The sequence below is a fragment of the Macrotis lagotis genome, chromosome 7, assembly GCF_037893015.1.
Source record: "Macrotis lagotis isolate mMagLag1 chromosome 7, bilby.v1.9.chrom.fasta, whole genome shotgun sequence".
Lineage (NCBI taxonomy): Eukaryota > Metazoa > Chordata > Mammalia > Peramelemorphia > Peramelidae > Macrotis > Macrotis lagotis.
This window is the reverse complement of record NC_133664.1, coordinates 64,097,998-64,112,404: the sequence shown is the minus strand read 5'-3', so window position 1 is coordinate 64,112,404 and position 14,407 is coordinate 64,097,998. Positions and strand designations below refer to the sequence as shown.

At 35.4% G+C, this 14,407-nt stretch overlaps 1 protein-coding gene and 1 long non-coding RNA gene across 7 annotated transcripts in view; one reads left to right on the top strand and one right to left on the bottom strand.

The window, feature by feature from the left end:
• ARHGAP21 (Rho GTPase activating protein 21) overlaps positions 1-14,407 on the top strand; it is a 153,727-nt gene that overhangs the window by 48,782 nt on the left and 90,538 nt on the right. The window contains exon 1 of one of the 5 annotated variants that reach the window (XM_074193015.1): positions 2,284-5,897. The exons of the other annotated variants lie outside the window; for them this stretch is intronic. The gene's annotated coding sequence lies outside the window, so the exon portion shown is untranslated. Of the gene's footprint in view, positions 1-2,283; positions 5,898-14,407 lie in introns of those variants that run through there. 5 annotated transcript variants of the gene reach the window in all.
• Positions 1-14,407, bottom strand: part of LOC141492588 (uncharacterized) — a 69,492-nt gene that overhangs the window by 32,301 nt on the left and 22,784 nt on the right. Inside the window, exon 2 of one of the 2 annotated variants that reach the window (XR_012469976.1) lies at positions 11,987-12,108. This is a non-coding gene — a long non-coding RNA (uncharacterized LOC141492588). The remainder of the gene's footprint in view (positions 1-11,986; positions 12,109-14,407) is intronic. The other variant, XR_012469975.1, reaches the window with a different exon arrangement.

Here is a 14,407-nt window from a genome sequence, read left to right as displayed (position 1 = left end):
GGGGAGTGTAGGAGAGGTCTAAGATAGGAAGAGCTGTGATTGCATAGCAGTTTCTGTTTGACCTTAGAGGTCTTGGGAGCTGTGGTAGTTGATTGAGTAGAAGTTGTGACAGGTGACACTTGAGATTTAGGATTTGCATTTGTATGGGATAGAGGGGAATGGAGAACATGTAAGTGGTTTTGGTACTGGACAGACCTCTGGTCCTGGAGGGGTGGCTGTATGAAGGGACCAGTCATCACAGAAGGTCCTGCTTCACTACCAGGAGCACCAGAGGAGTTCTGGGCTATTTCTCAGGGAAAAACAGTCTTGAGTTTGGGAGACCAGGGACACATCTTCACCTCTTCCTCCTCCTCTCTTGCAGTCCCAAAGCAGTGACTTGCTTTTGCCTTTACTGAGCTATAGCAGGAGGATGAGGACTCCAGGGCTCCTGGAAGGGAGGCAGGGAGAGATTCAATGTGGCTTCCAGGAAGCTCCAAGAGGGCTGGGCAGGTGAGAAAAGCACATATAGAGGGAGGAAAGCCATTAGGATCTAGAGGACCTTTTCCTCATAATTTAAAGGAAAAAATGGACTCATGACAAAATCATCTAATTTATTTTGCCACTTCCTTTCAGAATTTCTTCTGTTAGGAGCTGAATGTACCTTATGCTCTGTTTTCTCCTGAAGTTTATTCTTTTGGGTTGTAATTTCCTTGAAGATAAAATTTGTATCTTATTTCATCTTTTTATTTTCCCAGACCTTAGCACAATTCTTTGTGCATTGTAGGTGCTGCATGTCTCTTGTGTTAGTTGGCTTTGAATTATGTCCTCCACCATAGACCAGTTAATCTGCTCTAACTTGATGTGCTTTCTAATTACTGATATCTTCTTACTTCCTCTTAGACATGATACCTAGGATGTCCCCTTGATGTAGCAAGGCATTATACTTCTACTAGCTACTGTTTCTTAACATCCACAAAGTGTATTTCTGCTAGCTGCATTTCCACATGTGGGTAAAATAATTCATTGCACCTAGAGAGAGGAAAAACCAACACAGCAGTGCCATTTAAAATAAGTACTTTTATTTAAATATCATTAATAACTTAATAAGACCTAATTAAATTTAAAACCTAATGCATTAAAGATCTAAAAATAAACTAACAAATAGAAATGAAGTCTTTTACTCTTCTTAGAATTTGGAACATACCATTTGTTTGATAAAACACGATTTAGTATCTATAAATATGATGTAGCTCTTCCAGTTAGTTATTGCTGATTTGACACACAGGGAGGAAAGGTTCCTATTCCGGAACCTCATCACTGCATAGCTCTCCTAACAGAGATCCTTACTGACAAAAGCTGAGTCAGAGCGGAGGACTGCGCTAGAAGCAGGGATGGCCCAGTTCAGAATTTTAGACTGCATGATTAACCACAATTGGAGTTTTTTATGTAATCTCTATTGTGCTTGGAGTGATCAGGTTAGTTTTTATATTTTGATGCTTATTTATTATGTGTTAAATATTGTCTTAAGCATAATGAGAAAATAATGCAGAGAAATTAATAGCAATGTTTTGACAATTAGAGGGAACCTTTTAAAGTATTATTTTATGTGGAAATAGTTATTTTTACATTATCTATTTCAATATATCTGAATTTTCTCAAAAAATTGTTTATGATTAGGTAGAAAAGAGACCTTATTAGTAGAGCTGTAGTTGGTGGGGGAGGGGAGATACAATTTACCATTTTTAAAAAGCAAAACTGATGTACTTAATGAGTAGTCAATAAATAGTTTTTTTTCGTGAAGTAGGTAATTCTATAATCAGTCAGTTTTTAAACTATTGGAACTTAGGCTTTTTTCATTTAAAAATAAAAAATAAATTATTTTAAAATGATTTATGATTTGTAATTTAATCACTTGTGAGAAAATGCAGTTATTGTAGCATTTTGGTGAGATCTAAAAGGAAAAAAGTACTGGCTACAGTTTCATTTATAACTCAGTTGTTTTTGAATTATCTGAAGTAATTGGACTCATCTAATGGACTGTTTTATTCTTCTCTCCCTCCCCCAGTATTCCTCAATAAATAATACGCACAGTATTTCTAATCCAAATTGCTTTTATAAGTCAGAAATAATATGCACAGTGTATTCTTCTAAAGAATAGAAACCTATATAATAATTTATGTTCAAATAATTATAATTTGACCTGGCTCAGTATCTTGAAATTTATAAATCATTTTCTTACCTATTTTTCTATTATAAAATTCTGCATTTTCAGACTTGAAAAGAAAATCAAAGTTTAACTATTATACAATATGATTAAAGATCATGTATGAAATTTAGGCTAAAAGTTGAATTATATATATTTTTTTGTTTTTCACTTCAGCTATGACTGCTTTTGTTGTTGTAATTGAGATAAATAACTGCATCTTTTGATGTTTAGTTCATTTTTGTTCCATTAACAGTCTCCATTTTGTGGAGAGGAGAAAGAAATATTGTTAAAGTGTGGGTTGGGCACAAAAGACTAATGAATCATAGAAATTAGAGATGAGAAAAGGCTGTCCAGTCTATCCTGCCAGCTCAAGATTGATCCGCCAGTATACTTTCTAGTTTTTTCACTAATGGATTTACATTACAGAAATAAAATAATGGATTTTGAATAGCAATTTAGAAGAATGGGACAAGATAGATGTTGCCATTAACTTAAAATGTAAATTTCATAGTGAAACAAAAATAGAAGCTGATGCATTTTGAACTTTTATTTTGGGGGTTATAATAAGTTATAGCAATATATCTAGATTTCTTTGATTTCTGCTATTTTATTTAACTTCTAAACTCATCTGTCTTTTGTCATCTGAAAGAAGAGTCAGTAACCTTGGTATTTCTTGAGCTTGACCAATCCTAGGAGGAAATGTTTGTTTGAAATAAATTCAGGAAGCTGGTCAGTGACTCAGTAAGCTTGGGATCATGTAGGAAGTTAATATACTTGGCATTATGTCATCTTGCCTGATCTTAGTATAAGAGGAGATCTTACTTATAGGTCTCTTAATTCTAACTGCTACACTATCTGTGAAGTGGAGGCGGGGCAGGGAGGAAAGGACTGTGGCTCTCAGGGGAGGTCCTCTACTGATTTCACTTATGGATAGCTATAATTACTCAATATTTTTTTCCTGGAATCGACTGTCAATTTGCCTTTTTTTCATCTTCACTCTTTTGCTGTTATTGTATCCTCTGAGGTCAAGCAACAAGCCTGGTCTAACTTTTCAAATGGGAGCCCTCCCTATCATTCATTCCCTTTCCCTCTCCCCACCCTCACCCCCAATTAGTGGCTGTGCAATCCAGAACATGAATGCTATCCATGAACCTCAGTTTAATCTTCTATGAAATGAAGATTATAATGCCTTACCTATTTCACAGATGTGAATAAAGTGGTAGAGAAAGAATAATGTGGTCTGGCATAGACTGGCGTGGTCTTTAGGAGCCCACCATCTCTGGAGAACCCCTCTTTCCTGTAGTAACTTCCTCGTTCAAAGCTCATGTCTCCTGGTCCCCCCTTCCACAACATTCCTATTTCCTGTTCAAAATGTTCAAGGAATCCTTCCAGGTCTTTTGAATGGTAATGTTAGTTACTTGAGATCTTTGATTTCTCCATCTATAGAGAGAAGTTCTTTTCCTTTCAGAAGTCCAGTGAGTTAGTATATGAGCAAACTGGCTGTTACTTCCTTGAATTATGGAACCTGTTTGCAAAAGGGGGAGTTTTCAAATCTTGGCTCTCAAGGTTAAAATTGGATAGGTAACATCATTATGGGAAAAATGAGAAGTAAATGAACTAGCAGAATCATATGATATCCAAGGGATTATTCCAAATATAATTTGAACTCTAAATTTAACATCTTTGATCATTAGACCTGTTCAGAAATAGAATGCTGAGTTCCTCATCAATTTGGGACATTATATGGATTGTAGATGGTCCTTTGAGGGGATGTTGTAGAGAAGATTTTTGTTCAGATACAGTGTACAGTTGGACTAGTTAACCTTGTCTCTTTTAATTTAAGTTACAGGTTTCATAACTTGCAAATTTCTTCCTTAGAGTGAATGAGAACTTAGGTCAAAATTCAGCTCTTATAACCTATACTGCAGATTCAAAAAAGTTACAGAGAAGAAACCAACAACCTTCTTAGTTTGAATCTCAGTCATGGGACTCGTTGAATTCAATTCAGTAGTAATCTATTAGATATCTACTATTGTAAAGTCCTGGGACACAAAGATAGCTTCTAGAAAGCTGGACAATATTTTAAAATAACGATGAATAATACTGGTATGAATAGAACTTGAAAATAGAGATGAAGAGGAAGCTAATGAATTAAGAGAGTAGAAAATAGGAGAAAAGCAAAGACAGGGTTAATAAAAATTTAAAACTTTCACTTAAGCATCTCCTGTGCTCTTCTAGTGTTTCCCTAAAATGGATTTATACCTGCCTTTCTACCAGTCTATTGCATGATGTGTTTAACAGAACATGGTGTGTGTTTAAATCTCTGAGGCTCTGTGAACTAAAGTTGTAGATATAAATAGAGAGGACTTGAAGGCAGAGGATGTTGTGGTGGTGGAGACAGCAAGATTTTACCTTTGTTTGGAGAGTGAGAAGTCCAGAAGAATCCTGAGACTACAGACCTCAAATATAGGAAAGATGATGGTCCCTTCATCAAAAATAGGTAAATTTGGAAGAACTGAGGGTTTGGGAGGAAAAGAACAAATTTTGCCTTGGACATATTGAGTTTGAGATGTTTTTGGGAATCTGCGGAAGTGTCAGACAATTGATGATGTAAAACTGAAACTCTGGGAGAAAAGAATGAGATGGATAGATTTTGTGAGTGATCTCATCAAGATGATTAAACCAGTACCATTGAGTTTTCCAAGAGAAAGGATGTAGAGGGAGGAAAAAAGAAGGGCTAGGGCAGAACCTTGAGAAATATTCCCAGGTAGGGAGCCTGATATGGATTATGAGATAGCAGGGCAGATGGAGAAGGAATGGTCAGATAAGTAAAAGAGTACCAGGAGAGAGTATTGTCACAAAAACCAAGAGAAGATAATATTCAAGAAGAAGAGTGTGGTTAGCATTGTCAACTGAATGTATCAGAGGTCAGGAATGACAAGAATTGTGGAAAGGTTATCAGATTTGGCAATGGAAAGATCAGTGGCAACTTTGGAAAAAGGAGTTTGAATTGAGTAATGAGGTCAGAAGCCAGACTGCAAAGGATTGAGGAGTGAGTGAGAGGAGAGGAAGTTAAGGCAGCAAATATAGATGGCTACATATAGGAATTTGAGAAAGAGTTATATAGCCAGGTGTGTATATGTCTGTGTGTCCCCATTCTCTGAGGTCTAGTGAAGGTTTTGGAGTTTTTTAAGGATGCTTGCTTGCTTGTAGGCATTGGGGAGAAGTCAAAGATGGGTTTCTCTTGATTGAAGTTGCAAATGTAAAAAACGAGAGGGGATGGGATTAACAAGAATAGCTTCTTTATTGCATCCTTTTATCACATTTGAGACTAGTAGCAATCTTGGGCTTTTTGTAGGTTTTATTCACTTATCACTGATAAAGATAAAATTATAACTAAGAATTTAAAGTTTCTCAAATTGACATAGTAAGTAAAGTAAGTAGAGAGATGTAAGTAAAGTAGTAGAAAGATGACTTGAATTCAGAATTTACCAGGCTCTGTGTTGATTAATTTATACAGGCTTCCTGATGCTCAAATCACTTTAAAAGAAAGGTTGAGAGTTAGACAGAGTCCTTTTAAAGGGGAATGAGAAAAAAGAAAGTAAATATTAAGTTTTTAAAATTTTCTTTCAGGATTATGAACTTGACAGGCATCAAAAATAAAGAATTGTATGATCATGGACATTTTGTATCTGATCTGTAACTTCTCAAGGTACATGTACATTTTGTGTGTATATGTGCTTCCATGCATGTGTGACTATGTGTATATCACAGTAATTGCTTCCAGCATTGCCCTGATTAAATAAATAGAAATTTAAAATAGAATTCAGTGTAAAAGGTACTAAATTTCACTCTTTGTATTTCTTTAAATCTTGTTCTGAATTATACTTGTCTTTTAAAATTCATGAAAATATCAGTAATTTGTACTTGGCTAAATATTTGTTATTTTAATATAATTATGTTTCATTGTGGCACATGTCATTGTGGCAATAACTTGTAATCTGCTGGGTTTGAATTTATGGCAGTATTGGCGCATGAAATTGTGAGCTAAAGCAATACTCACTCATAATATGTTAGTTAGACTATTGCAAATGAGAGATACCTTAGACATCATTTAGTTCAACTCCCTCATTTTTATAGATGGAAAAACTTGCCCAGAAAAGCTGAGTTACTTGGCTAAGACCACATAGCTCCTTAGTGATGGGAAACTGTGCCACCTGATTTGTAGACATAGTGTCTAAGGGTAATTTACCAGGATTATGGGACTAGGCTTGATCTTTCTACACTCTAAATTGGCAATCAGTGTCATAGGTAATTACTGACTTAGCACATTATTAAAATAATGCAATAGGGGTGGCTAGGTGGCACAGTGGATAGAGCACTGGCCCTGGAGTCAGGAGTACCTGAGTTCAAATCTGGCCTCAGACACTTAATAATTACCTAGCTGTGTGGTCTTGGGCAAACCACTTAACCCCATTTGCCTTGTAAAAACCTAAAAAACAAATAAAAGATAAAAAATACATTAATGCAGTAAATGATTAACTCAAGTTTAATCATTTAGATGTGTGTGTATATGTATGTCTATGTGTGTGCATACATACATACTAAAACATGTTATTACTACCTTGAGAAGTTACAAATCAGACACAAGTTGGAAAGGGCAAAAACCACAAATATGTTTTCTCTTTGTGGACATTTTTACAACAGTGCATACAAAGAACATTTGGGTGTTTTTAATTGTGAATGAATGCTGTAATTTTGTGTCTGTTACAAATAAGTTGAACAAACTTCAGCCCTCTCAACCTCACCTTATTTTCAAACTTTGTATTCCTAAGCTATTTTCATTATGAGGAATAAATATATATATATATATATATATATATATATATATATATATATAATTCTAGCATTAATCTTCTATAAATAATGTTTGTTATATTTCTTTAAAGCCAAACATAATCATAGTTTAGATTTCTATATTATGACTTAAAGCATATAATTCAGTAGTGAGAAACTTTTCTTAAGATATCGGTTATAGGAAAAAAATTAAAGTTCAAAAAGAAAAAGCAACTTAATTTAACTCTCATCCTCTAATCAAAATAAAAGTTCCTGTTTGTGGTTTTCATCTTCACTGGTTTATAGGAGCTCAAAGTATTAGCAAGTTTTAATGTCCCCGATCAAAGTACAAATACTAATGAGTGTAGTTAGTTACATTTTTGAGGGAAATTTATCTTTGAGGATTACCTGCACCAATGGACAAGTAGGGGAAATGTAACTATGCACATATTTTACTACCTGCTAGCAGTAAGAAAAGGTTGATATGAGAATATAGATAAAATGAAGAAAAATGAATTTTTGATTTTTCGTTAACACTTCGATTTTTATTTACCTCTGCTATTAATGCTTATTACAATTATGAAGATTATAAATGCTTGGTATTTGATTATTGATTCTTTCAGAATTGTCACTAGGTGGCATAGTGGATAGAGCACCAGGCCTGGAGTTAGGAAGACTCACCTTCCTCAGTTGAGATCTGGCCTTAGATATTTCCTGGCTGTGTGATCCTGGATGAATCAATTTACCCTGTTAACCTTAGTTTCCTTATTTGTAAAATGAGTTAGAAAAGGAAATGGCAAGTTACTTCTACATCTTTGCCAAGAAAATCCCAAATGTGGTAACAGAGTATCAGATCAGAAAAATGACTAAACAGTCTTTTTCTAGTTACTATATTCTTTTGACTTTTTCTGTGTTTCTGGAACTTCTTCCCTATTATTAATAAATTGCACTTGATGCTATATCTCTTATATTTTTTCCCATCTTGTTGCCTTTCAAGACATTTCACTTTGAAAGGCACTTAATCTCCAGTCACTTACTAGTACTTGACTTGTTTCTTTTCCCCCTTCTGGTACTTCTTGACCTGTTGTTTCTTGCCATCAGATTGTAACCTCTTAGCAGTTCATTCCATTCACTGTTTTCATACTATTCTGGGTCTTTTTTGCTATCATTAACCAATTTTTAGGATCTCTTCCTCCCAAAATAGAACTTAAAGACTTTCTATACCCAATCCTTGCCCTCATATTTGAGGATTAAGATAGATTATTCCTTTAAATAGCCTAGTCTTCCAGTTCACCATCCTTTTTTAATTTCTGTGAACTATTTTTATTTTGCCTCAACTATCCAATGAGGGATCAAACCTTGCATCTTATCGCTGCTCAAAACCATTCTACTCTTAGTCAAATCTCCTGCTCAGCAGGTTTAGAATAAGATTCCAGCTTATTTTCCTAGTACATTTCCTCTACTCTGATTGTTCTTTCCCTCTTGATCCTATCGTTGTTAACCAGTTAACTTATGCATACTCTCTATCACCTTTAGAATCCCTTGAGTCCTTTTCCTTCTACTATTCGCTTGCCAGTCTTCCCTTAGAACACTGTCATCATTTGCCTTCTTAGTGTTATTCCCCAAGTTGCTGAAAACTTAAACTTTATCCACTGCAAATTAATTTTAATGCAATTTCAATTGGGGTCCTCACTGTTACATAGGAATTCTCTTCATCTTCTCAGATTTATCATTATTCTTATTGACAGATATTGAAACCTTCCTCCTTTCCTCATTTCAAATCAATTGAAATTTTACTATCAACAAGCTAATATGTTAAATACCGAGGTTACAAAGACAAATAGGAAATAGTCCCTGACCACTGGGTCCTCATTCTGTTGGAGAAGTAGAGGATACAACATTGAAAAAAACAAAGTAAATTCTATTTGCAAAGGAAGACAGAATTAACTCTGCTTTCTAGAGAAGGTGACATGACATGTGAACTGAGTCTTAAAAGAGGAAAAGAATCCTGAGAAGAATTAGTAGAGACCATTCCATAAAAGGTGGACAGCTCATGCAAGTGCTCAGAGGTTGGAAATAGATATTACTGTGCTTCCTACTTCTTCTTCTACCCCTTCCTCCCTCTTGCCCTAGAATGGGTAATTGGCTGAACCTCAAGTAGTTCTGCTGGGACTAGAAACCTGTGCTCTGAACTTGATGGGGGGAGTCTTGGAAACAACAGCACTGTCTGGGTTCCCTCAGGCTACACCTCTGGGAGCCCCCCCCCCCCCCAGTAGTGATGTCTTGGAATCAATGTGTCCTCTTTTCATTTTAGATTTACAGAAAAGTATGTCACTGATCTATCATCAGTTTTCAGAATAAGTGAGGGAACCCAGATTGAGAAGCTTTCTTTCAGAGAATCTGGCCCATGACTCCCACAGAATAATCAGTTCCTCTGATCCCCGAGAAAAGATGGATATAGGCAGAGGCAGCAGATAGGGAGCATTACCATATTCATTTCTCTCTTCTCTTCTTGTGGATCTGCACAACTTGTCTTCTAGTACCAGTACACTTTCTACTCATTTTTTTTTTCTCTCAGGAATCTAAACTTCCATTGGAGCTGTGACCAAGAATCTTAACATATGGATACCAATTATCTTAAAATCTGTAGTCTCTTTTTAATTCTACTCTCTTTTAACAGCCAAAATTAATTTGCTCCAGGAACCTGTATTCCTAATTAAGACTCTTTCCCTCTTTTATATGATAATCCTTCTGCTTTCTGAGAACATTTTTCTTTGTTTTTTCTTTTTTTCTTTTTGTTTTTTTCTGAGAACATTTTTCAAGTCCCTCTTAAGACTTTTCAACTTTTCTTCGCAGGGCTAAATATCCTTTAACCATAGTATAGTATATGGTTTATTGTCTTCCTCCTGTCTTGGGTGTTCTCTTTGATGTGCATTCTCACTGAACTATGTCTTTCCCTACATGTGGCATCTAGAACCAGTCAAGACCTTCTCTCTCTGTAGAGAAGGTTTTTTTTTTAACCTTTTTACCATTTTATCCTCTGACTATAACCATATCATTGTTAACTTAATGATAAATCTTGGAGTTTTCCAAACCCATAGCCCTTTTTTAGATGAACTTCTGTCCAGTCATGTCTCCATTCTCTTGTACTTTGTAACTCAACTAGAGGGCTTTTCCATTTGTCCCTATTGAATTTCATCCTGCTTATTATGTTGACCCAACATAATAGCCCAAAAGTTTTTTGAATCACAGGATTGTAGATTTAGAATTGAAAGGGACAGTACAGATCTGGCTTACTTTGTCAAATTTGATAAGTTAGCAGCAAATTTGATGTGTACCTAACATTTTTGTCTTCATTGAAGCTACTGATAAAAATGTCATGCCCAAGGTCACACAAATAAGAATTTACACTCTGGTTCTCTGAATTCATATCTAGCATTCTTGAACACTTGATCCTATTTCCTCTTAGAGAGGATATCTTTTTTTTTTTACTTTACTTAAGGCAGTGGGGTTAAGGGACGTGCCTAAAATTACACAGCTAAGTAATTATTAAATGTCTAAGACCAGATTTGAACTTAGGTCCTCCTGACTCCAGGGCTGATGCTCTATCCACTGAACCACCTAATTGCCCCTAGAGAGGATATCTTAAAAATGAATAACTCCAGTAAGTAGAACAGGATTCATCACCAGTGTGCTTGTAAGAGGAAAAAATAATAGAAATTAAATTACTAGATACTAAAATTTGCTTTTCTGACAACTGTGGAAGGTCATTTGATTGAAATTGAGATCAAAAGAAACCACAGGAAAGGATACAAGCTGATTTTGTTAAAAAAAATAAAAGTAGGCACAACTCTGTTACACACAGAATGTGTCACTCATACACCTCTGTGTATAAATAGAGCTATTCTTTTTCTGTCTTCTCTTCAGGCTGAATGAAGCTACTCCTTTCTGTGTCCTGTTCCAAGCATGTTAGACAAGGTTTCCCCTCTACTCGATATTTTAGCTTTTTTTCCTGCTCTCTTCTCCCCATCCCTAAGGTGCCACCCCCTTCACTGTTAGTCTTCTTCATGGGTTCGATTCCACCTCCTCTGTGAAGCCTGTGGAGATTCCTCCTATAGCCTCTATCTACCTTAGTTTTCTTAACCATCAAATTGAACCAATAATGCTAGCCTAGGGTGGAGTGAAGACCCAGTAATATTTGTACAGTGTTTTGTATCATGCCTGGAGCTTAGGAGGGGTTGAATAAACATTCTGTTCCTTTTCTTCCACCCTCTCACTTTCCCCTCCTGGATTTTGTTGATATATATATATATTAAAAAAATTAATTTTTGTGGTTAATCTTATAGTTTGAAACTGTACTAAAGCTCTTTTTCCTAATTAGTCTATTTGCTGATTCTCTGGAATTTTCTCAGTAAACTATCAAGTCATCAGCAAAAAGGCAAAGTGAGGAAAAACTAGCCTTCATTTTATCCCTATAATTTCATTCATCCTATTGCTATTATTAGTGTTTTTTAATTTTATTGAATAGTAATTAGTGCACTTGATGTACATATTTCTGACCATGTGCACCCCTTCCTCAGAAATATCCTCTGGTCTCTCATTGCTTGCCAACAGCAAAATCTGAACTTCAGCTGCCCTTCGAAGAGGCCACCATTGGCAGAGCCACCTCTGATCTTTCCAGCTCAATTGTCCCTTAAGTCCAGATCTACCTTTTCAAAGCATCTTATGCTTCACCCACACTGGATCCCAGACTGTCACTTGCTTTCCTGTTCTGTGTACATTTGTACATCTGAACCCCTGTCTGTGCAGGTCTTTCCACCATCTCTGCCTCTGACCTCAGGTCCTGCAGGTGCTGCCTTTTCTGTTCCCTTCTTCCTTACTCTCAGAGAGGTGGGCTTTGTTATTGTTGTTGAGGTCCTAATTTGTACCTTGTTTACTGTAATATAACAAGAAGTCATTACATACCTGTAGATGTGCAAGGCTCTCTGTCAGGTGGCTGAATTTCTTTACATCCCAGGGAACCTCCTTTTCAGGCCTTCTAGAAGTGAGATACTCTGTGATAGCCAACCCAGCTGATGACTGCCTTGCTTGGAGATAAAGTAGAGAAGATAGATCTCTATTAATCTGTCAGTCTGTCTGTCTAACTGGGTGAGATAGATATTTCACACTCACTGCTATATGCCTGGCCTACCATCTTCCTGATAATATCTGTTACATTGTTTTTCCTGCACTGTTCTGGGTTGATTGTTGGATAACCAGAAGACTCTTGTTACATTACTTGCATCCAGAAAATTTTGCTCAAAGAATATTGGTATGAAAAAAAATGAGCCTTTTCTTAAAGGAGAAAGTTGAGCTCATTAAAATAATGCAGTATTTCAGATATAATTGCACAGTTTCTCAAGTGTATTTCTCAAATACCTTGCTTTCTTTCTGTGCACAATATTCATTAATGCACTGTTCATCATAATGTAGATGATGAGAATTCCTGTGTGTGTTTGTGTGTGTGTGTGTCTGTGTGTCTGTGTGTCTGTGTGTCTGTGTGTCTGTGTGTCTGTGTGTCTGTGTCTGTGTCAAGCCATACTCTTTCGAGTAATTTTGGTCTCATTTTTAGGTCAGTATCTGGAAGACATGGTTTATTCCAATTTGTTTTTTCCTTTTGGAATCTTTTGAATATCCTCTATGATAATCATAAACACATATGCCTGAATCAGGATTTAAAAGGTCACAAAATGGGTTATTTCTGTTAAATCTTTAAAATTGTATAATTTCAACATGTTCATGAATTTTATTTTGAAGGAAAATCTAAGTATTTTGTGTCTTAGTTAATCAGATTTTTCTATAAGTAACACAGAAAACACAATGAGATCTTTTATTCTCTTACTCTTTAGCCAATTGAGATAATTTATAAAAGCTATCTAATTATTGAGTATACTTTTGTTAGTTAAAACATAAATTTTGTTGCTTAATCAACTTAATTCCCTTATGAGAGGTTAGATAATGGAAATACTATCAGAATCTTTTATAGAGTTCTTTTCATTCAGATCATATCATGAATTTGACCTGTGCCAATTTTTTCATTATTATTTAAGAAATTAGTTTTATTGCAATAATTTGTCATGTAATACTTTTTAATTTTGGTGAAATATAAATAAAGTTTAACAACTTAGAAGGCAAACAATTTTTTATGGGGTGAACTCTTGGTTTGATTTGTACCTACTTAATCTGTGGTTGCTCTATTTGTGTCAGTATGCTGGGTATCTTTAGAAATCAGCTTATCTTTTGGATGACTTGATTTTTTAATTTTTTTTATTTTTGCAAGGCAGTGGGATTAAGTGACTTGCCTAAGGTCACACAGCTAGGTAATAATAATAATTACTTAATAAGGTGTCTGAGACCAGATTTTAACTCAGGTCCTCCTGACTTCAAGGCTGGTGCTGTATCCACTGCACCCCAGCTGCCCTCATTTCATTTATTCTTAAATATGAACACTAATAGAATCCTTCAATATTGGAAGTAGTTAAAACTTTTCAGAATTTTGTAAAAAGTGCAATTTATAAGAAATGATTCATTTGAAGAAAAGACTTATAGAAAGGGAAGAGAAAATTTAGTGTTAGTGAAGTATTCAATTGCTTAGCTCCTATTAAAAACCATAGGTTAGGGGCAGCTAGGTGGCACAGTGGATAGAGCACCAGCCCTGGAGTCAGGAGGACCTGAGTTCAAATCCGGCCTTAGACACTTAATAATTACTTAGCTGTATGGCTTTGGGCAAGCCACTTAACCCCATTGCCTTGCAAAAATTAAAACAAAAAAAAAACATAGCTTGCATAGGGAAAATTTTTTTCTCTTGTAATTCTTGGGGACAAATATTATGTGTTGATTATAGTTTGAGTCAGTTCTTATTTTCTTTTTTAGTTAGGCCATGCTCTAATGACTAAATGAATGGTATATGTCACTGATTGATAAAGTTGTTATTTGTTGATCTTAGCAAAAAAGGAGGTTGATTTTGGAAGGCTATGTACTTTGTTACAATGTATCAGTAATGACTAGCCATTTATCTCAATACATCCAAGATTGTATTTTTAATTTCAATATTTTAAAAAATATCTTAATTAGCTGTTACTTGAGGTTTACTTGAAAGCCTTGAAGAACTTATAGAAATTGTTTTGTCGTAGTGTTTCAATGCTTTGCTGATTATTTTTAGGTGAAAGAATTTGGATATAATTCAGTTGTGATATTTGTTTGTTTGTTTATTTATTTTTAGGGTTTTTTTGTTGCAAGGCAAATGGGGTTAAGTGGCTTGCCCAAGGTCACACAGCTAGGTAATCATTAAGTGTCTGAGACCAGATTTGAACCCAGGTACTCCTGATTCCAAGGCTGGTGCTTTAT